The sequence below is a fragment of the Rhinolophus hipposideros genome (assembly GCF_964194185.1).
Source record: "Rhinolophus hipposideros genome assembly, chromosome: 16".
NCBI lineage: Eukaryota > Metazoa > Chordata > Mammalia > Chiroptera > Rhinolophidae > Rhinolophus > Rhinolophus hipposideros.
This window is the reverse complement of record NC_138062.1, coordinates 51,568,921-51,593,713: the sequence shown is the minus strand read 5'-3', so window position 1 is coordinate 51,593,713 and position 24,793 is coordinate 51,568,921. Positions and strand designations below refer to the sequence as shown.

Below are 24,793 nucleotides of genomic sequence, written 5' to 3'. Positions count from 1 at the left end.
TCTAAAAGGACCCCTAGGAGTAATTTCCAACATCACAATAAAAAAACATAAAGGCACAAACACAGAGGCAAACATAGAAATCATTTGTAGTATATTTACTTTCTCCTTCTATTAGCCATACTTCTTTTAGATTATTTTGACCTAGGGGTGTGATTTTTGATTTTTATTTTCTTTTAAACCTGTTTTAGCTTCTGTGATGTATTCTGCATTAGCCTCACATATGAAAGATCGCTACTTAGTGTAGGGGCCTCTAAAAATCATTGAGCATTTGCCAGTTATTAAGGACTATGTTTGACACTTTGGTATGTTTATCTCATTGCATTATCATTGCTTCATCACTGAGGTATGATTTATCCCATTTCATAGGTAAAAAAGCTAAGTATCATAAAAAATGAGGAAATATATTAGGTCATACAGCTAATAAGAGAAGCTGGAATTACGTTTTCTCTCCTACTAAATTTATTACAAAAAAGGATTTCTTTGTTTTTAATTTATTGGGGTGACATTGTTAGTAAAGTTACATAGATTTCAGGTGTACAATTCTGTATTACATCATCTATAAATCCCATTGTGTGTTCACCACCCAGAATCAGTTCTCCTTCCATCACCATATATTTGATCCCCACAAAAAAGGATTTCTATCTTACAAATGTTGAACTTGGATTAGTAATTGTAGTTTATTATAATTTATTTGCGATATGAGATTGCGTATTATTCTATATCATTTTCCCCATCTGTACTAATTCATTATTTTGGATATAAAGGTATACAATAAACATTTGGTTAATTAAAGTGAATTAAATTTCCATATTTTAGATAAAAAACACTTTTTTATTAGGAAAATAATTTATCTAAATGTAATTGCTATTGCATAAGTTTAGTAAAATGAGCAATTGTTATTTGTTATTCTAAGATAGTATTTTATGTAAAATCTAAATCTGTCAACTTCCAAAATTCAGTAAGTGCTTATAATTTCCTCTTCTAGCGTTTCATGTGAATTATAGTTTCGATTCCCAAAATTCAAGTAAGAAATATTGCAAAATAAGCACTACTTTATCAATGTTTTAATTGAGAGACATATGTTTGTATTTCATGGCTCTTTAAGATTCAGTTTCTTTAGCCATCCATATTTCTTAAACCATTACTAACGTCCAATAAACAAACCTGACTGACAACTTTATCACAACATGTAAAATGACACAATGCTTCTGTGTGACTAGAAAAGTTGATGACAATTTTTTAAACTAATGAAATCTAATAAAATAATGATTATCTACTTATATTTTACTGACGGAATTCACTTATTAAACCCAAAAAGCCCAAAGAAAGTCTCATATGCTATCACTTGCTACCTCCTATTACTTGATTGCATAATCTTAACCTTTAAATGGACCATTTAATGTTTTAAATGAAATCTCTCTATTTCACCATTTAATATATTTTGTATCTATATAATCTAATTTATATCTATATAATCTAATTTGAAATATCCAAAAAATACAAAACTATTTTTTCCAGCAATAAAAATGCTTTTCATGTAATTGTATTTCACAGTTCTATTTATACAGGTATCATAAATCTAAAACATACTCTTTTGTAATTTATTTAAAATCCCAAGATAAACCAAAGATATTAAGCTTTATGAGATTTTTTTCATAGGCCATAAATTGCAAAACGTTAGTAAAAGTTAAATTTGTTCTTACGAAAAAAATGATTTTCAGCCCTTTCAAAGCCATTTTAGGAGACTCTCTTATTTATCTCACTATGCATGTTGCCATAATACAGCTAAAGATTAAAATAAAAAAGCATACTCAGATACAAGAGATAATATTCTCCAACCAGTACAAAATAGTAATAAGAAGTCATATTATGCTCTCTACAATAGCACTTTCCCTTTTAAATAAGACAATAAGACACCGTATTGTCTTTTCATTTGCTAAATTCCCAATGACATTAAAGCACAGACTTAAGAAAGAATATTGTAATTTAAGAGTTTTTGTGCATTAAAAATAATACATAGTTAAGAATAAAAATCATGGGCACCTAAGGGGAAGTATAACTATTACAGATTTCTCAAAGGCAAATGCCAAATGAGTTTCTTTCAAAATACCTGCCACAGTGATTCTGTAGTGCAATTCTAAAGTCTGTCTTGGTGTATGAAAATCACTTCTGTTATGAAAGATAATTACGATTTTGTATTCCTCACCATTTTTCTAGATAGGCACAGGATAAGAGAGGACACAATTGGATCGAGGTAAAGATTGAATTATGAAAAAAATAAATCTTGCCATCCTGGTTCTATTGATTTATAAAAAATATTTACATGGGAATGATTTATTTATTACAAGGACTTGATGATGTAGGTTAATAAAAATAACTAAAAAGAAGAAAAAGGCAATTAAAAACAAAAGGTATGCTATGCCTTCTAGAAATACAATTTCCAAAATGTTTTGCTCACTCATATTAAATCTTGGGATTTGTAATGTTATTAAAGGCTAAAAATAATCAGCCCTAAAGGATAAAAAAATAACTTCTTTCTCTAAATATGTTTCTGTTTTACAATTGTTGGTTCAGTTTAACACACCAGGTACACTTTTATTTCATGTACCTAAGACCACTGTATAAATTTTATGAATACTGGCTAAAAAATAATACATTTGTCCTGGAGGTGTATCATGAATCTTATTAAACAATTATCATTAGAAAAACACACTGTACTATAAGTTTTGTTTAAAAATATGAAGCCATTTTCTTAATGAGCATATAAATGACCAACAGTAACCTTAGATCCTTCATTAATATAATACAATTTACTTTTAGCCAAGAAAAGATCAACATATTTTACTACGGTAAACACAAGGAATTAAGAGTAATAGTCATTCAGTGTTAATTAGGTATTGTAGAGTATTTTACTGAACTCTTTCATCTATCTATGTTACAGATTAAGAAATCAAATGTTCACATTAGCAACCACATAGCTAAAGAGTAACAGTTAATATTCAAGCCCAAAAAAGTTCATACTCCGTGTTTTTAATCACTAAATCACATTGAATTTAAGTTTAAGAAATTAATACCGGGGGTGCCAAAAAATTGTATACAAGTGGACACTGGTCAACATTGCTCAAGCAGTAGTTTGCTGTAATCAGAAGTGTCTGGAAGCTGATGGTAACCACTCTGAGCACCTCCTATAATTGCAGAAGTCAAACGTGACTTGTGTTCATCTTTTGTTATCAGTATATATTGAGTATTAGAATTTTAATACTTTTCCTTTCTTAAAATGTTGTGTATACATTTTTTGGCACCCTCTGTACATGTTAGGAGAAAATATTGGAAATCTCAGTTATTATCAAGAAATCACAAATAATCACTGTTAATGATTTGCTATCAAGTATGTGGACTGAAGTCATTTGATATAATTTTTGGAAGATAAGCAGTGGCTTAAGAAGAGGAAACAATATCTATGAAGTGAATGAAAGGAAATATAACAACAATAATTACAAAATGGAATGTATGCCTGGAAATAAAGTTTCAACTAATGATTTAATAAAACTAATATATGTGATTACAGAATGTTGCCTAAAGATCTTATTAAGCATGTGAATTTTTAGCATGCTTGTTTATAAACAACAACTAGGTAAAAATGTAATTTAAAAAGCACTCATGATTGCATCAAAACTTAAAATATATAGGAATAAACTATTTATCTTTAGATCCCGCACTGTAACAATTACGAATCTTTATTTTTTAATTTATTAAGGGGACAATTGTTCATGAAACTACATAGATTTCAGGTGTACAATTCTGTATTACATCATCTATAAATTCCATTGTGTGTTCACCACTCAGAATCAGTTCTCCTTCCACCACCATATATTTGATTCCCCTTACCCTCATCTCCCTCTCCCCAACCCCCTTACCTTCTGGTAACCACTAAACTATTGTCTGGGTCTATGAGATTTTGTTTCTCATTTGTTTGTCTTGTTCTTTTGTTGTTTTTGGTTTATATACACATATCAGTGAAATCATAGGGTTCTCTGCTTTTTCTGCCTGACTTATTTCGCTTAGCATTATACTCTCAAGATCCATCCATGTTGTCACAAATGTTCCTATATCATCTTTTCTTACCGCTGAATAGTATTCCATTGTGTATATATACCACAACTTCTTTATCCATTCATCTATCGAAGGACATTTTGGTTGTTTCCATGTCTTGGCCACCGTAAATACAGCTGCAATGAACATTGGAGCACACGTGTCTTTATGGATAAATGTTTTCAGATTTTTGGGGTAGATACCCAGGAGAGGGACTGCTGGGTCATATGGTAATTTTATTCGTAATTTTTTGAGGAACCTCCACACTGCCTTCCATAGTGGCTGCACCAGTCTGCATTCCCACCAACAGTGTATGAGGATTCCTTTTTCTCCACAGCCTCTCCAACACTTGTTACTATTTGTCTTGTTGATGATAGCCATTCTGACTGGGGTGAGGTGATATCTCATTGTGGTTTTTATTTGCATTTCTCTGGTGATTAGTGATGTTGAGCATTTTTTCATATGTTTATTTCCATTTATATGTCCTCTTTGGAGAAATGTCTCCTCAGGTCCTCAACCCATTTTTCACTTGAGTTGTTTGATTTTTGTTGTTGAGTTGCATGAGTTCCTTGTATATTTTGGATATTAGCCCTTTATCGGAGGCACTGTTTGCAAAAATCCCCAATTCAGTTGGTTGCTTCTTTATTTTGTCAATGGTTTCTTTTCCTGTGCAGAAGCTTTTAAGTTTCATATAGTCCCATTCATTTATTTTACCGTTTACTTCCCTTGCCTTTGGAGTCAAATTCATAAAATGCTCTTTGAACCCAAGGTCCATAAGTTTAGTACCTATGTTTTCTTTTATGCAGTTTATTCTCCCAAGTCTTATGCTTAAGTCTTTTATCCATTTTGAATTAATTTTGGTACATGGTGACAGGTAGCAGTCCAGTTTCATTCTTTTGCACTTGGCTTTCCAATTCTGCCAGGACCATTTATTGAAGAGGCTGTCTTTTCTCCATTGTATGTTTTTTGCTTCTTTGTCAAAAATTGTCTTTCCATATTTATGTGATTTTATTTCTGCATTCTCAATTCTATTCCATTGGTCTATGTGTCTGTTTTTCTGCCAATACCATGCTGTTTTGCTTATTATAGCCCTGTAGTACAAGCTAAAGTCAGGGATTTTGATACCTCCAGTATTGTTCTTTTTTCTTAAGATTGCTTTGGCTATTTGGGATATTTTGTGGTTCCAAACAAATCTGATGATTTTTTTGTACTATTTCTTTTAAAAATGCCATTGGGATTTTGATGGGGATTGCATTAAATCTGTATATTGCTTTGGGTAATATGGCCATTTTAACTATGATGATTCATCCAACCCTTGAGCACGTAATGTCTTTCCATTTCTTTGTGTCTTCTTCATTTTTAAATGTCTTACAGTTTTCAGCATATAGGTCTTTCACACCCTTGGTTAAGTTGATTCCTAGGTATTTTATTCTTTTTGTTGCAATTCCAAACGGATTTCTTTTTCTTTTTCTGAGATTTCATTGTTAGTATATAGGAATGCAATGGACTTTTGTATATTGATTTTGTAGCTGGCAACTTTACTGTATTCATTGATTGTTTCTAATAGCATTTTGGTGGAGTCTTTAGGGTTTTCTATATATAGCATCATGTCATCTCTAAAGAGTGACAATTTAACTTCTTCATTCCCCGTTTGGATGCCTTTTATTTCTTTGTCTTGCCTGATGGCTCTGGCGAGGACTTCCAACACTATGTTGAAAAGCAGAGGTGATTGAGGACAACCCTTTGTGTTCCTGAACGTAGAGCAAAGGGCTTCAGTTTTTTTACCATTAATTATGAGATTAGCTGAGGGTTTGTCATATATGGCCTTTATTATGTTAAGGTATTTTTCTTCTATGCCTATTTTATTAAGTGTTTTAATCATAAATGGATGTTGTGTCTTGTCAAATGCTTTTTCTGCATCAATTGATATACTCATATGATTTTTGTCCTTTATTTTGTTTATGTGATGTATCACATTGATGGATTTGCATATGTTGAACCATCCTTGTGCCCTGGGGATGAACCCCACTTGGTCATGATGAATAATCTTTTTAATGCATTGTTGTATTCTGTTTGCTAGAATTTTGTTTAGGATTTTTGCATCAGTATTCATCAGAGATATTGGTCTGTCGTTTTCTTTTTTTGTGTGTTGTCCTTACCCGATTTTAGTATCAGGGTAATGTTGGCCTCATAAAATGAGTTAGAGAGTATTGTCTCGTCTTCAATTTTTTGGAAGAGTTTGAGCAGGATTGGTATTAGATCCTCTTTGAAGGTTTGGTAGAATTCACTAGTGAAGCCATCTGGTCCAGGACTTTTACTTTTGGAAAGGTTTTGGATGACTGATTCAATTTCGTTACTGGTGATCGGTCTGTTCAGATTTTCCAGTACTTCATGGTTCAGCCTAGGAAGGTTATGTGTTTCTAAGAACTTGTCCATTTTTCTAGGTTATTGAATTTGGTGGCATATAGTCCTTCATAGTATTCTTGGATGATCCTTTGTATTTCTGTGGCGTCTATTATAACTTCCCCATTTTCAGTTCTGATTTTGTTAATTAGTGTCTTCTCTCTGTTTATCTTATTGAGTCTAGCCAAGGGTTTGTCAATATGTTAATTTTTTCAAAGAACCAGCTCTTTGTCACATTAATTGTTTCTATTGTCTTTATGTTCGCTATTTCATTTAGTTCTGCTCTGATTTTTGTTATTTCCTTTCTTCTGCTGACCTTGGGTTTCATTTGTTCTTCTTTTTCTAGTTCTTTAAGGTGTAACGTGAGGTTATTTATTTGGGATTTTTCTTGTTTCTTGAGATAGGCCTGTAATGATATAAATTTCCCTCTTAAAACTGTTTTTGCTGGATCCCCAAAATTTTGGTAGGATGTATTTTCATTTTCATTTGTTTCTATGTATCTTTTGATCTCTCCTTTAATTTCTTCTTTGACCCAGTCATTCTTTAAGAATATGCTGTTTAATCTCCATGTATTTGTGTTTTTTCCTGCTTTCTTTTCACAGTTGATATCCAATTTCAAGGCCTTGTGATTAGAGAATATGCTTGGTATGATTTCAATCTTCTTAAATTTGCTGAGGCTAGTTTTATGTCCCAATATATAGCCTATCATTGAGAATGTTCCATGTACACTAGTAAAGAATGTATAGTCTGATATTTTAGGATGAAGTGGTCTATAAATGTCAATTATGTCCATTTTATCTAATGTGTAATGTAGGTCTGCTATTTCATTATTGATTTTCTGTTTGGATGATCTATCCATAGCTGTCAATGATGTATTTAGGACCCCTAGTATAATTGTGTTTTGGTCAATTTCTCCCTTTAGTTCTGTTAGTAGTTCCTTGGTATATTTTGGTACTCCCTGATTGGGGCATAAATATTGATGACTGCTATATCTTCTTGTTGTATAGTCCCCTTTATCATTATGAAGTGTCCATCTTTGTCTCTTGTTACCTTTTTCACCCTGAAGTCTGTTTCATCTGATATCATTATGGCTACACCTGATTTTCTCTGGGTACCATTTGCTTGGAGTGTCAATTTCCTCCCTTTCACTTTGAGTCTATGCTTGTCCTTGTAGCTGAGATGTGTCTCTTGGAGACAGCATATGGTTGTGTTTAGTTTTTTGATCCAATCTGCTACTCTGTGCCTTTTTATTGGTGAGTTCAGTCCATTTACATTTAAGGTGATTATTGATATGTGAGTATTTCCTATCGTTCTATCTTTAGTTTTCTGATAAGACTGTGTCTCCATTGTTTCTTTGCCTTTTTGTTGTTGTCTATTATTTCTGTGTGGTGGTAGTCTATGATTTTTCCCTCTGTTTTTTCTTTTATTACAGTATATATTTCAGTGCCAGAATTTTTTTGAGCAGTTACCATTAAGTTTATGTAAAAGAAAGTTTGATATTTAGGATATTCCATTTTCTTCAGCATGTTTACTTTCTCCATTCCCATATTCCAGGTCATGCCTTCACTCTCCCCATTTTTATGTTTTGGTTGCCACAAATTGTCCATATTGATGGTGGTCGAATAGGCTCTTTAGTATTTCTTGTAGTACAGGTTATGTATTAGAAAATTCCTTCAGCTTCTGTATGGAAAGGTCTTTATTCCTCCTTCATATCTAAAGGATATCTTTGCTGGGTATATTATTCTTGGCTCATAATTTCTCTTTCAATAATTTGAATATTTGATTCCACTTCCTCCTGGCTGGTAGAGTTTCTGCTGAAAAATCTGACGATAATCTAATGGGCTTTCCTTTGTAGGATACCGTCTTCTTTTCCTTGGCTGTCTTGAGGATTCCTTCTTTGTCGTTGATTTTAGACAGCTTCAATACAATGTGCGTTGGAGAAGGCCTGCTGGGACTGAGGTAATTAGGTGTTCTTTTGGCTTCTTGGACTCGAGGATTCAATTCTTTCCACAAGTTTGGGAAGTTCTCATCGACTGTTTATTTGAATATAATCCCTGTTCCCTTCTCCCTTTCTTCCCCTTCTGGTATGCCCATTATTCTTATGTTGCTCTTTCTGATGGAGTCAGAAAGTTCTTGTAGAGTTCTTTCATTTTTTTTAAGTCTCAAGTCTCTTTCTTCTTCCATCCATGTCACTTCAGGTTCTATCTTCGATGTCACTGATTCTTTCCTCCATCTGGTCAACTCTACTACCTAAGCTGGCCATTTCATTCTTCATTTCTATTGAGTTCTTAATCTCCAGAAATTCCATTTGGTTCTTTTTTTAAAATTTCAATCTCTTTTTTTTTCTTTTTTTTTTTTTTTTTTTGCTCATGTTGTTCTTTGATTGCGTTTCTGAATGCATTAAGTTGCCTTTCTGTGTTTTCTTGCATCTCGTTGAGATTTTTCAGAACTGAAATCTTGAATTCTCTGTCATTTAAGTCACATTTTTCCATATCTTTAAGTTCCTTTTCTGGAGATTTTTCACTTTCGTTTTGAGCTGTGTTGTTGCCTTGGTTATTCAGGGCAATTACTGATTTATTATTTCTCTCCTAGACATCTACTGGAGTGGCTTCTGCAACAGGTTGATTGGAAGAGGTCTTTCTTTTGTTTTTCAATGCTTGTTGGTAGAATGTTTTATTTTCTCTCCGACTGAAGCCTTTTTTTCCCTCTCTCACACAGTAGTGCTATGTTTTCTCTGCACTATTCCAGCCTCTCACACAATGGGGGGATTCCCTGGGAGATGGGCTTCTCCTCTGTTAACAGTTCGCCTGGGTCATAGGGCGCCACGTCCCTGTGGGGATGCGGAGAGATTTTGAAGTTCCAAAGCTCTTTCTGCACCAGATTCAGAGCCTGTATGTTTCAGCAGCTCTGTTTACTCCTGCTGGAATCTGCCCAGATAGGTGGGGTCAGGGGTGGGGTGAGTTGTGAGAGGTGGCCCAGAGCAATGCCGGCGACCACCACCACAGCCGGTCCTGCTTCCACAGCTCCCTCCCCTTTGCCAGAACTAGTTGCACTATGAATCTGTGTCTGCAGTCCACAGTTCTCAGAACAGCAAATATTCTGTTCTTTTGATCTGACACTGTTACTGTTCCGCTTTTAGCACTGGGCAGGTGGGGGCAGGGCGAGCTCTGGGAGGGTAGGGAGGTTGCAGCTAGTCTCCATGCCTAAGGCTTCCATTCTCTGCTTGGCAGTGAGGGCTTAAACCACTGTTTTCAGCCTTCTTCCCTCAGTCTTTTCTCCGAGGTCTCTTCCGTGAGCGTTGGGTTCAACTGTGTTATATGCTGCCCCCTCAGCCCTGTGGGCCATAAGTGGAGCCCTAGCAGTCCAAGTTCTTCCCTCTCTCGCATCTGCAGTAGTTCCGGGATGCAGGGAGCTCGGAGCACTGAGCTAGGTCTGTGTCCTGCACCCGTGGGACTCCGTCTCCGCACTTCTCCCTTCCCTCCTCCCCCTGCTTGCGCGATTCTCCCACCGTTAGGTGAATTCAGTAGTGGGTCTCTTCGTCTTCCCTGTCTGCTGTGCAGGGAGTCCTTTGTGAAGTTACTGTTGTTCAATTAGTTGTAAATTCCAGGGGAGCTTTACAGAGGCTCACCTCATGCCGCCATTTTGATGACGTCTCAGGAATCTGACAATTACGAATCTTTACCAAGAAAAAATAAATTATTTGAAAAGTAAAGAGTTTTATGATGGTTCTAAATGGGAGAAATAAATATTATAAACATGTAAAAATTTCCTAAATAAGTATAAATATTTAACAAAAATCCAGAATATTTTTCTCTATTTTCAAACTTGACATAGGTCAAATTTATAATTTTCAACTTTGATATATAATCTTTCCATAATTTGAAAGAATATTACCATTAATATTGTCATCAGTTTGTAATTTGCCTCATAGTTAATAAAAGGCAACTTTATGGTGGAAAAAATTGGCTCAGTCTGCTTCTGCCACAAAAGATCAAACCTTAGAGACATCTCGAGTCAATTTGTTCAGGTGTCTAATCTTTTGAAAAGAGATGATCATTAGAGTGATTTAGATTATATATAAATATGCCTTGAATATTAGAAAGGTTAATAGAATGAATGAATTTTTACTTTCTCCTCTTAATTTATAAAATAGGAAACTGTACCCAGAGAAACAAATGGATTTTCCAGGGTGATAAAGCTGATGACAAAGCCATGACAGGGACCCACAGCAAGTACCTTTCTGACCACATTCAGTGCCTGATAAGATGTTCCAAACGAGGAATTTTTGGAGAATTTATAACACATCTGAAAACTAGACCAAAAGTGATTATTTTAACATTGTCTAGTATAGAATAATTCCTACAGACCCACAAAGTAGCCAATACAAAAGAAGGGAAAGAATCAATAATACATTGGAAGAATTTATGTCTATATTACTTAGGAAATGGCAATAGTACTATAGAAAATAGAAAAAAATACAGGTAAAGTTCAGAAGACATATAAGAATAATCGCCATATTATTTAAAAATAATCTTGTAGTTAAACATTTAATGTTTAATATATTAAATGCTCATGGAATTATATAAAGAAAATCTAACTGATATGTATTAAGGCCTACTGTGTGCCATGTAAAGCACCTAACAACCAAGAGAGGGTAAAGACTAACCATCACCATTTTACAAAAGGTTTCCTTGGACTGAGACTGAGCAAGTACTGGGCCTAAGGCCCAAGGCCACTCAAGGAGAAATTATCAATCAAGATCTAAATTTCAGTTTCACTCCAAAGCTTGAGCTCTTCGCATTGCACATATGGTGTTAGAAGGTTTGGTGTAAATAACTATATTCTATTTATTGAAGTGGTAGAATAGTGTTGGAGTTCCTAACCCAGGCTACTTGGTTTCCAATCCAAACACTTTTGAATGATAATGGCAATAGTCGAGGCTGAGTAGCTATGTTCATAACTCTTGTTTGTCCTCAAACACTGTGACTAACACATTTAGACACAAAGCCATTTTGCCTTTGGACTAAAAACACTGAGGAAGTACTCTCACCATAGGAAAAGCCTGCATAAATGGCCTCATTTTCCCCTTTTGGCTCCCAACGATGTAGAATTTTCTGTACCATTACGGAGCAGAAAAGACTCCGTTTTTCAGATTTAGCATTTGAAATATGACCAATGTTGGATTTGTGTAGAGAATCCTCAAACTACAGTCAAATGCCTGAATTTGTCATCATCAACAATGCTTCGATTCAGTCTCCTCAAAATACAACACAAAGTTTGAAACCAGTACTCTTGGCAACATAAATAAAAGGTCTGACTTTGATACACCATACAACCCAATCCAATCAATCCAATCTAATCAATTTAATCCAATCCAATCAATCAAGTCTATCTATAACATACTTTTTTCGATTTCTATACATTTATATATTTTTTTATCAAAACATCATCCATGTTGATAATGACTTCACAGAAACAAAATCAGTTTGAGATACACTCTGCTTCTTGGAAAGTTGTCTCTGATTTTCTCAGGTAGGTATTATATAAGAGACTGTAATAGGACCAATTTCCTGAGGCATATTAAGAAGCAATGATGCATAAAACCTTTTTCAATATCAAGTTCAGAGCAGGACAAAAGATGAATTTATTAATGTTAATGTTATGACAAATGAAAAAAAAAGTCACATTTAGTAATTATGCTGGGAAAACACATTAGAGTTTGTCACATTTAAAGAAAGTCTTTTTTAAATAAAGAAATTATTCAAAAAGAATTTTTGTCAATGGTGTTTCTGAAGTGATGTCAGGAATGTGTGTGTGTGTGTGTGTGTGTGTGTGTGTGTGTGTGTGTGTTTAAAAAGCAATAAAAATGGAGAACCGAACACTTTTTAATTTTGTTATATTTTCTATCATGGATGCCCACGTAGTAATCATGAACAAAGAAGAAAAAACATCTCTGCTAATCAGCAAGAAACGCTGCTGCAGTTCATGAGAAGAAATAATGGATAAAATTTTGTTATTTTGGGAAGTGATGCTCACGATATTGATCTTTATTCTATAAATGAATCTCTAACTGAAAGGAGACTGAATTTTCCTTTTAGAGACTTCTAATTTTTGCACTTACTCATTTATGTTTATGCTACATATCAATTTTCTTTTTCCATTTAGAGGTGTTAAGAGCTTTACTCCAAATAACAAACTACCATAACTTCCTAATATAGAACATAGATTTAAAAAAGAAAAAAAGCAGGGAAAATACACATGTATCCATAAACCTACTTGGAAAAAATGTTTACCTAGCAAATTTATCATAATAGAGTTCCGATTAAATTAAACTCATTAAGAGGGTCACTTAAGGTCTCAGTCGTGATGGTATAGAGCATATCTTCAAGGTCTCTGCTCAAAATCTTTAACACAAAGACTCACAAAATTAACATCCTTTTAATGCTTTTTTAAGCATTTGACATTCTTTTCTGACAAAAATTTTCATCCTGCACACAAGTACCTCAACTTCTAGTGATAAACAGAATGAGCATCAACATATGCTAAATAAGTGTATGTGTTACCTAAATGAATGAATTCATAACCCTTAACTTTCACAATGAAATATCTTTATTTTCAACATGGCTGATATCTATACCATAGAGGTGCTTTCTCAGTCAGGAATGAAAACTTCCTGCCCTTCAGATATTCACTAAAACTTCACTTATGAGTTGCCTATCATAAAACTCCTATCTTAAGCCTGCTAGAAACCATTGACATTCAAGATAATTGTCTAAAATAAGCTGACAACTATTTTATTCCTTTACGATTCTTCGGGCTTTTCCCTCTGTCTCTAAATAATCAGAAAGCTGACATAGTCACTTTGTTTCCTCGTGTGATTGCATTTAAATTTTGTTCAAGGTGTCTACCAAAGGCTGAAAAATAAGAAACAACCATATGTGGAAGATCTTTCCCAAATTTTACAGTTTCTATTGAGAATGCATGCCATTATGTCTTTCAAATGTATAACCATCCTCATAAGACATGAGGGAGAAAAATGTTTCTCTTGAACTGCTAGCCCTTCTTTTGGACAAGGTGAGTCTAACAAACTCAAAACTATATACAGAAACACTATAGCTTGCCCCAACACATCTGTTTGTTTGTTTGTTTTGTTATGTTTTGTTTTGATGTAACCATCTCCTGTCCAATTTTGACCCTGGCATTGTATTTATCATGTATCAGTGGTTTCTGGTTCATAGTCTGTATTTTTCTTGTCAATCGCCACCAATGCCTCCAGTTTAGATAATATTAAACATCATTAAAATATATATTGTGACATATATTAAATACAAAATGTTAAAAATATATCTAAAAACAGATTGAGATATTAGCTTGTATTGCTGTAATAATTGTTATTCATTCTACTCTATCACAACAGATTGCTGGGGCCCCAAAAGGTTCCACATGAACAAGTCTCATTGATCTTACAACACTCTTGAAAATTACTAACAAATATTTTTATTCTAAATTAGTATTTAGGAAAATATTGTTATTTTTCATTCTTTTACATCAACTTCTGTAGGTATCTATGCCATCTATTCTGCTCTCTTTTTTATATCTTATGTGTATTTTTACAAATATCACTTAAATAGTTCATTAAATTTTTTAAATTTCAGGTTAAGCATCATTTTATCTTCCTTTGAGAATATTTAAGTTATTTCTTGCCACATCATAAGTATGTGCCTATGAGTAAATGAGCAAATCAACAAATGAAATGTTTATGGTACAACTTCATAGTTATTTCTTTCTGACCAGGTGTCTTTTAGGAAAGTAAGAGGAAGATTTGTAAATGAAACAAAGAATCAAATCTATTTTGTTGCTACAAAATGTGCATGGTTATAAAACAAACGGTTTCATCATTCATGAAGCAAACAATTACTCCTGAGTATCACCTCTGGACTTTATGTGGGTAAAACGTACTCAAAAATGAATGAACATTTCTTTCAATACTTCAAGAACCCCTAAGTTTATTCATTTAAAATTTTACTTCTAGATAAACTAGAGGTGCAGTGATAGTATAAAATGACGATAAATGCAAACGATCCATTTGTCTTACTATAAAAAAATGCCAATGACATAAAAACAAAAAGAATGGGGCTGACATAAAAATATAAGTAGAGATTAGAAACTCTTGGAAAATAAGTTGAAGATATTTCACTAATTGGGAGATCTCAAAGCATGTATTGTTCATATAAACTGCCCTCTCCACCCAACCTCTTAATTTTAAGATTTCCATTCACTGCACATTTCCCCACTTATTCAGTTATACAGATGGCACCATCTTTGATTTTTTTTCACCCTTCCCCCCCATTTCAATCATTCAGTAATTGATAGGAGAGAATTTCATTGAAATGTCTCCTATGACTGCCTCCCACAGAATAAAGCATAGGCTACCCAGCATGGAATTAAGATCTTTCATGGTTTAGACCAAACTTATCTACTTAGTTTTACTTTCCACTATTCATTAGATAAAATTCTCTTTTCAATACCTTTAAAGTTAGGACATATCACACATCCTAAGTAAATTCTAAAGTCAAGTCTGTTGTCCTTACTTTACCCTATCTGTAATATCAGTCTTTTAGTATCCATTAAGTTTTATCTATATTTAATTTTTCAATTTTAATTACAGTGATTCTCAAATAACTGCAGCACTTCATTCATTCATTATTGTTCTCGTTTTCCCTACATTTCTTTGAATATGTATGTGACATACAAAGGATAGACTTAAAATGGTATGGCAGGTGAGAAAGGTCATAATATAGTCTGCATTTTTTACTGAATTTAATCCTATATTTAATTTTTATATAATTGATTTTTTTCCACAATGAGATTATAGTAATTTGAAAGCAGTGATATTTTGCTCTTTTATTCCCCACAGTTTTAGAACAAATATTCATTTGATTGAATCCCTTAAATTAAATTTTAAAAAACTTGAAAAAAAATATATGCTGATTTCATCTCTACTGAGTTTCTGGGAGAAGAAAGCCTATGAAATAATTAGTTGCATTAGCCAGAAAATAGTTATTTCTAAATTGAAACAATTCATTGTCTAAAATTCCAGAAACATAGCCTCTGTTGAAAGGTATCATTACCTTGCGAAGTATAATCTTTTCTTAAGGAAATGTCAATAATGAACTGCAAAAAGATACCTGTGATTTTTTTTTTTTAATGTGCTCATTAAAGCATTGGTTTAGATGAATTCCAGCCAGATGAAATAAGCGTCGTTCCCAGGGAAGTTCTCATTGTAACTGCAGAAGTTCTACTTTGATCACTCTTTATACCCTTAGAGAAAACTGTACAAATTCTCCATCAGGAACTGGACAGTTATACAACAGAGACCATCGCTGAGCAGGTATCTTGCTAAACCAGTTAATTTCCTCCTCGGTATGGTCTCAGAAAAGCGAAGCCAATGCTGACTGAAGCTAACGACCTACACCAGCATGTAAAAGAGTAACTGCGTTTGAAACATTTCTCACGTTGGATAAGTGGGCGCTTTTTCTCTGGGACAGTTCCTGCAAGATAGGATTGGTTTTGTTCTAAAAGATCTTTCAAAGTAAGGGATTTTCCCAGTGCTATGTATAGTTATTCTCGTGCTTACAAATTCGCACAGCACGGAAATCTATACCGATAATAGTACAGGTTTACTGTACTTAAGTTTTGTTTTTTTCTAAATCACTACAAAATAAAGAATTGGTCCCCTTTTCTATAAGATCTCTTCATATAAATGAAGAATAATATTCAGATATATCTTTCTTATTTTCTTCTGCAAATGGAATTATTCTACTTCCTTTATATTTTTATCAGAGACATATTGCCAAGAATTTTTAAACACCATTTTTATTTCTCTCCTGCACCTTCTCTATATATTTCAGATTCTTCATTAGCTGAATAGGTTGATATAAAATTGTATAAAGTCATTTTAATGTTGTTGCTATCCCATGGTAAAAAACTGAAATTTAAGAGCTAGACACATACGTGGATAAATCTGTAATAAAAAATATAGAACTGACCATTTTTATTAAATGCAACGACTTACAGGGGAAACTCCAGGGTTTACATAGAAAAAAAAAAAAATAAAAGTGGATAGAGTTTAGGAAAACATGAAATTGCTGTACCATAGTTTAAATTTAAGATGAAGGTTTTTTGTTAATCTACATAATCTGTTTTTTTCTTCATGAAATGTGTCAATATTTTTCTTTACAAATTTTCCCTCCTTTATTGGATGTGATCTTTCCACCAATTTCAAGATCTTTTTGAACTGATTTATGCCTTCCAAATTACTGTATAGGTTCCTAAATCTGCTGTAACCTTTAAGTGTGCTCTCGTGTAATAATATTCAGCACTAATTAAGTTGTTCAAAAATACTATGGTAACAAAATACCTCTGATGAAGAGCAGTTGGGATGGTTACTATGCCACTGATTACAGATCTTTAAGTATATCTTTTCATCTAGTGATGCCTCGTCCATTTATTATGGAGGGGATATAACATTTTTTTCTCTTGTTCGTTGGAAATAGTCTGCCTGAATGTAAAGAAGGAAGGAAGGGAGGGAGGGAGGGAGGGAGGGAGGGAATGAATGGATGAAGGAGGGAGGGAAAGAGGGAGGGGTTCGAAAGAGAAGGGAGAGAGGGAGAGAGAGAGAGAGAGAGAGAGAGAGAGAGAGAGAGAGAGAGAGAGAGAGAGAGAAGTTGCAAATGTCAAATAAATGACATTCTCTCAATCTACTGGGTCTGTCATAGAAAACTATAATAATTACATGCAAAGAGACTATTTTATCTCAGTATCAGAAGGCAGCTTGTAAAAGAGGGGAAGATCTATTTGCTTTATACTGTATTTTAAAAACTGAAACAGCAGAATTTCTCAACTTTGATGTAATCAGGGGGTTATAAATGTGAAGGTTCAAGAAACATTCAATTTAATGCCATTCATGACTTTCCGCACAATAGCCTTTGTTTGCTTTGTGACATTTGTAATAAATGAGTATTAGACAAATTCTAGTACACCAAAGTCTTACAGTACACATCTCATCGAAATGAATATTATAACCCTGGAATGTAAAATCCAAGTATTTTGACGAGATAAAATCAATATGTTTCCTAAAGATGGTCAGTGTTTAGTTAGCTTCATGTGGCCACATAAGGAAGTTATCACAGACAAAATCGAATATATTTGTTCACTGAGATGAAGGACATTATAATTACCAATATATTTGCACAGGCCAAATCAGTGTTACTGACAGCACTGCCCCTTTAAACTAGCTCATCAACTGATAAAGTTCTTATCACAAGTCATTAAAATATTGGCTAACAGATAAAAGAAAACAGAATTCACCTAAGAAAGAAATACTTTTCACTATTCACTGAAATTGAAAAAAAAAATCAGGTGAAAGGACGCTTGAAAAGAATAAAATCAATTAAGTCTTCCATTAAAGCAAAATTCTACTCTAATTCCAAATGAAAAAAAAAAAAAAGAAAAAGTGTTTCTCAGCAGCAGAAAGTCTTCTTAATCTAGGATAAAAACAGATGAACTTACAAAATACAGCAGTGTCTCATTTAATCACAGCAGGACAACTGAGTCTATTCTTTCAGAACTCCTCTTGGGTACATTTCCTGAAAAAGAAAATTCAAATAAATAAACTTACAGTGAAGTGTTAAAAAAGCAACCATAAGGAAACTAAGTTTGTGTAAGGGAAAAATCACACAAAACTGTACAAACTGTGGGTCTATATAAATAGTCTTTAAACTGTATTATAATCAAAACTGCTGCTGATGTCAGCTGTGCCAATACACAGACCATGTGGAAGGATGTATATATCAACTTCTATACAGTTCCAAACATCTAAATATTTAAGTTTGCTATGATTGCGTCAACTGAAGTTTTATTTGCTAATAAATAAGTTTAAAATGGTCTCTTCTAGTACAAGACGGAAGAGGTCGCTTACACCCTTCATGTGCTGCTGAACAGCTATGCCACTTGGCAATAGCCCCAAAGACTTGAGTACAAGCTAAAAATCCAACTAGAATATCCAGCCCCAGTTTGATACAGTTGTTTCATGATGATACAGCCTGAAATTGACAGAATGTTTTAAACATAATGAGGAAAAAGAAAAAGATGACACACTTGAAGGATAAGCAAAGGAACATTATGTGCAAAGGAACATTATGTGAAGATAAGCAAGAGCTTCAGTTTTGGATCCTTGTGCATTCTAAGCAGCAGGTTAAGAGGAAACATTCACAGCCACATGCTTCACTGCCTTTTATATCTCCATATAAGAGTGTATATAAAATAGCACCAACTATTCCACCCCTTATTTGTTTTAGGACCCACTCCAGCAAAAGGCAAATATGATTATAATATTAAATTGTCTAGGTCTGGTTGAAAGGGCTAAGAATGCCAATGTTCGTACAGGTAGCTGACATCAATCTCTTAGAATCTCTTCATGTTCTTTTTTAGATGAAGAAAGATCACAGATAATATCTTAACAAACTGTACTAATAGATAATATTACTAGTCATTTTCAAAGAATGTGTAGAGTGACATTATAGTTGTAGATATAATTACATGTTCTTATCATAATTGGACCTATTTACAGAATCAATGCGCATGCAGCTAAAGCAGAAGTTGTATAATTATTTAAAATAAATCTGCCCATAGAATTAAGAAGTTGATTTACAAAAGTCAACTGTTGCCCCGGGAACAGACTGCAAATATATATGGTAGAAAAACTAACTTCAAACTATATACAACAAATTGAAAATCAGAAAAATAACAACAAAATGTTTCTACAAGAGAAGAATACATTGTATAGACCTATGATCATTTCCATCATTTTTTAATTGTTATCAATGCAATTTTTAAAATAGGTCACTGTTATTTCTACTTTCACTAAATAATTTTTTTATGAACTGTGCGTTTTCAAATACTCAAAATAAGTACAGTCTTAGCAATCAAACATCCATCAACAACTGCAAAGGACTTCTTTTACAAATTAAATAATGGTATCCTTCTTTGGCCTCAGAATAGTCCAACTACTGACATCCAGCTTTAATTATGATTACCTTCAGTTTTGCTTAAATTAAAATGAATAACTTGAAAACTGCTCATGTCTCGAAGGGTCTTTTTAAAGATGATATAATTTAAATAGAATTTAGATATTAAAATCTGAATTCCAAATACAAAGCATTGTGAACTATCAATGGATCTATTTGCATAATGAAAACAAATAAACAGAAACTCTAAAAATTGTGAAGTTATAATGTCATTAGTTGCATGAGAGAGATTAGTGTTACACATTTCACTGTTTCATCATTTTAGGTTCTCCAGATGGCCTTTTGAAAGCTTAATAAACCAAATGTTTTCCTTCTTCATACTAACTATCCAACATTTACTTCATCTTGTACAATATGGCATGACATACAATAAAGGAATGAAAAAAGCGGAGGAAGGAAGAAAAGGAAGGAGGGAGAGACGGTGGAAGGAAGAAAGGAAAGAACAAAGCTTACATAAAGAAATGTGTGGTTTATATACCACATATCAGTGAAATCATAAACCAAAAACAAGACAAACAAATGAGAAACAAGAACTCATAGACCACAGACAATAGTTTAGTGGTTACCAGAGGGTAAGGGGGGTGGGGGGAGGGAGATGAGGGTAAAGGGGATCAAATATATGGTGATGGAAGGAGAACTGACTCTGGGTGGTGAACACACAATGGGATTTATTGATGATGTAATACGGAATTGTACACCTGAAATTATGTAATTTCATTAACAATTGTCACCCCAATAAATAAATTTAAAAAAAAAATAAAAAAAAAATAAATTAATTAAAAAAAAAAAAAAAAGAAAGAAATGTGTGTTATCTGGAGAAAGGAGGGAGTCTGAGACTAAACTGTGGTTAACACTGGTGTTCTTACATATTTATCTGTGCATTTGGGCGAGGTGGGTGTCAAAATTATCTTAGTATGAGTGACTGAAAGGAATCCTGAGAGCGAACTAAGTGAATGGAGAATTGTATAGATAAGTATATCTCAGAAATAAATTGAATGTCAACTATAGTTATATATTTATATAAATAAATAAACATATACATGTATATCACAATAGAAGTAAAAACAACAAAAAGATAATAGGAATATTTATCAAGAACACTATATGAAGAAAATTTTACTTACAAAAGATGCAAACTAATCATAAAACAGTCATTTGTATCCAAGTTAATATATACATTTTTAATTATCCCCCAAAATGCTCAGCGTTCTTATTGTTTTGTTTTGTTTTTTCCTTCTAAAGCGGGACAGGTTGATTCTAAAATACAAGTGGAAAAGTTAACAATGGAGAACAGTGAGCAAACCCTGCAAAAGAAATGAGGGGACCTTAGCTCCAGCAAATGATAAGACATGCCATTAAGTTTCTATAATTAAAACAGTATTGTGCTGGTCCAAAAATACACATAGAGTAGACATTCAAAAATTAGACTCATCTATATAATTCTCGGAGAAAATGGACTTTTAAATAAGAAAGTGTGGACAAGTGTGTAACCATTGGGTAAAATTGGATCCATATCTAATACCACAGAGCAGTATTACTGTAAGTAGATAAGATATTTGAATCATTTTTTAAAAACTACATACATACATCAGAAAAAAACATACATTAATTCTTTATAATTTGGAGGCAAAATTTTCTAACAATGATGTATCCAGAAACAATAAAAAAATACAGATATATCCACCTATATTTTTTAAATACAGATACATTCACTTATATTTTAAAAATGACAAATGTGCCATAAGCAAATTTAAAAAACAAACTATAAGCTTTTACACAAACAACGATGAATATCAATCACAGTTTGAAATTAAGGAGAAAAAAACAACAACCCTTAAAACCCCATAGAAATATTCAGAGTATGAACAGAGAATTCACAAGATATACAAACGATCTTTAACTACATGAAATGATGTTCAAGTACTCATAATTATAAAACATACAACTTAAAAGAACCCTGAAATACTATTTCTCATTTATCAAGTTGGCAAAAATAACAAAAATATTGAGAACACACAAAGCTGTAAGGAAACAAGCGAGGCACACATATGCATTGCTAGTGAGAGCTCAGAATGGTAGAATTGCTGCAGAATCCTCCAAAATTGTTAATGGATTTACCCACTGACCCAGCAATCCTATTCTACATTAAAAATGCTCCTCTGCAAATATAAAATAAAACGCACAATCTCCTCTGATCCACTCCCCTCATGCACTTTTCCCTCTACTGGGGTCCAAACTGTGTGTGGGATTGCTGCCTTCATGCAGCCACCCCAGTCGCCCCACTCAGACTCCAATACCTTGCACGAAGGCTAACACCCCAGCATGCATTCTCCCTCTTTACCCTTTTGAACTCTTATACCCAACTCTGTTGTCTCACAGCCCATCCCCTTCCTGTACTCAGTTTGGTCCCACCTAATGGCTTTGAACTGGATTGTTTAGAAAGTGAAGTGACGGAAGGGGAAGATAAAGAGAATAGATCATGATTTTTAAATACTTCTCTCAACTAAAATGTACAGTGGTTCCTAGGAGTAATGGTGGTGCAGAGAAGCTGAAAGTGTTACATTAGCAAAATATTAGCCCACTTAGAATTGCAGATTTGTGTTTTCTTTTTCTTTTAGTGTTCTACAACAGAACAGTAGTGAATGTGAGAAGAAGGAGATCTTGTCACAACAAATATAATTTGTCATTTGGAAATACAATCTCATAATCATAAATCTAATTTATTTTATAACTTGAAAAAAAGGTTTTATGGCTTGATAATACTTTTTAAACACTATGTAATTCAGAGAATTCATTAAGAAAAACAAATTAATATTTTACTATTATGAATTTGTATTTTCCTATTGGATATGGCTATAATTAAGCAAAAATAGAAAACTGAGACTTACCTTCTAATTTTGAAGGTGGAATAAATTATCCAAAAAGATGTACAGTCTCAGAGAGGTGGTCATTGAAAAGTGCAGTGATCAGCATTTACAACTACTTACATTAACTTTTCTCTGAATTAAATTATATAATTTTGTTACGTACAAAAGGATTATTTCATTATGATTTTCATTATATACAGAAATATTGGCACAGTATAGATTTTTTTGCATGGCTTCTTCCATATAAGTGCAATCAAATATTGAATGTTATTAAATGAAACATTGTTCTAAGTAAATTTCTAGTTTAAAATTTTTCAAAAATCATCATATTTATTTTAGAAAGTGAATCCTATGTTCCTGAACTTTTATTGCGCACTTGTAATTTACAATTCAAAGTTTTAAAAAACATATGCAATTAGAATGTTTTGAATAAGATTCATTAGAATGCAAACATTACACATTACTTTTATAAACATCATCAATATTACCAATCATAACATCTGGAAGGAGAAATGGAAAAAAGTATTTTAAAAATAAACATCTTTTTAAACACATATGAATTTTAATTTCTTCATAGCGATTTATCACAATAGTTTGCTAAAGCATTTTTCAAAATAATTATGCTTTGAAAACCATTATTAAAATATGTATGTATATTCAAAGGTACAAAAGCAATTTTAAATTCAAATACTAAATGTTATGAAATACTTTGGTTTCATAAGGACATATTATGCAGAAAACAGTTTACTATTGTTTCTCACCCAAGATTTAAAATACCAACAATGATTTCACTTAGAATTTCACTTCATTTCACTGTTTTCAATGAATGTGCTCAAAGCTACAATATCATTATGTTTTAATTGAGTATAGATAACACTCACAATAATAAAATGTTGAAATAGAGAGTGTAATAAACCCTGCAAAGTGCTTTGTCATTAACAAAGAGTTTTTATAATAATCTCATCTTCAGAACACCCTGTGAGGTTTCACCCATTTTCTAAACTGCAAAATTGAGGCTGCGAGGGACTTCATAACCTATAAACAGTGTGGCTGTAAGTGGCCTCCCTGGGAATAGATCCAAAGTTGGATAGTTTTGGCTCATTGTTCTTTTTCGTATGCCACAATTCTCTCAGCATAAATTAACAAGTTAATTGACATAGTTATGTATTACAAATATGAAGTGAATGGACTTGAGTCTTTATTTTCCCACTAAAATTCTAAATTTATAAGCTTATATTTCAAATAACTTTCTATGACAGACTTCCTTCACACTGATAAAAATGATTATCTCTGATTTCTTTGTCTACAGACAGGAGAACAGTGATTTTGTAAAATAATATGGCTAACTCTCTGCTTTGGGATTTAACAAACCATGGTTTACACAAACCATGTAAAAACCAAGCATCTTCTTGTGAGTATAAAGGAATGTATGTGTAATATCTATATTCCATAATAAAAACTGTAGGAGGGATTCCCAGAAAACACGCCCCTTCCAGATTAATGAAAAATGTCATCCTTGAAGTGCTAAGGTGGGTTCCTGGGAAAGATGAATTCCCTGGGGAGACAGGGAGCTAAAATGCCATCCGGAGGTTGCCATGGGATACAGTTTCTAAGAGCATTTGCAGAGCAGATGGAAGGAAGCTAAATGAAGTATATGCAGGTATGAAAAGAGAAGTTTTTTTATTTCATTTGCCATTAAACAATGGTAGAACTTGAACATTTGTCTATGGGGAAACAATTCATCCTGTCATAGAAATTACATTTGGCATTTGGAAATACAATCTTATAATTGTAAACCTAATTTATTTTAAAACTTGAAAGAGCAGTTTTCCTAATGGCATAATGCTCATCAAAGAAAATGATATTTTCTAAGAACCAATAGAGAAATAAATAATATTACGTTTACTAACACGAATTTATGCTTTCTTCTGTTGTAAGATTATAGTTAAACAGAAATAGGAAACTATTAATAACTGTTCTTCTAAGACCTAAAACTGGAAAATACTAAGACTTGATTATCAAAGGGAAGGCAAGCCTCTTGAAATTCTACAGATAGTGGCCTTGTTTGCAAACTAGTTTCCTGTGCCAGCTACTCTGAGTAGCTTCTGGATACACCACTTTCCTCTATAAAACAGCATCATTTTCATTAGCATGGTTCTTGAGTGGCCTTCAGTGAATTAGCTGGCTTTACATGAGAATGTAATTTCTTACATGAAGTTCGTGCATTGAATATATCTGATACATGCCATACAAATTTCTATTTAAAAAAGATGCTATTTAAAATAGATTAATTTCTATTTAAAATAGATTAATTTCTATTTAATTGCTATTTAAAATAGATTA

The 24,793-nt window shown here is 33.0% G+C and overlaps 1 protein-coding gene across 2 annotated transcripts in view; it reads right to left on the bottom strand.

Annotated features, from left to right (window-relative positions):
- MARCHF1 (membrane associated ring-CH-type finger 1) overlaps positions 1 to 24,793 on the bottom strand; it is a 656,198-nt gene that overhangs the window by 445,825 nt on the left and 185,580 nt on the right. Inside the window, exons 2-3 of one of the 2 annotated variants that reach the window (XM_081077612.1) lie at positions 18,067 to 18,143; positions 16,916 to 17,056 (exon numbers count right to left, since the gene is read on the bottom strand). The gene's annotated coding sequence lies outside the window, so the exon portion shown is untranslated. The remainder of the gene's footprint in view (positions 1 to 16,915; positions 17,057 to 18,066; positions 18,144 to 24,793) is intronic. The other variant, XM_081077613.1, reaches the window with a different exon arrangement.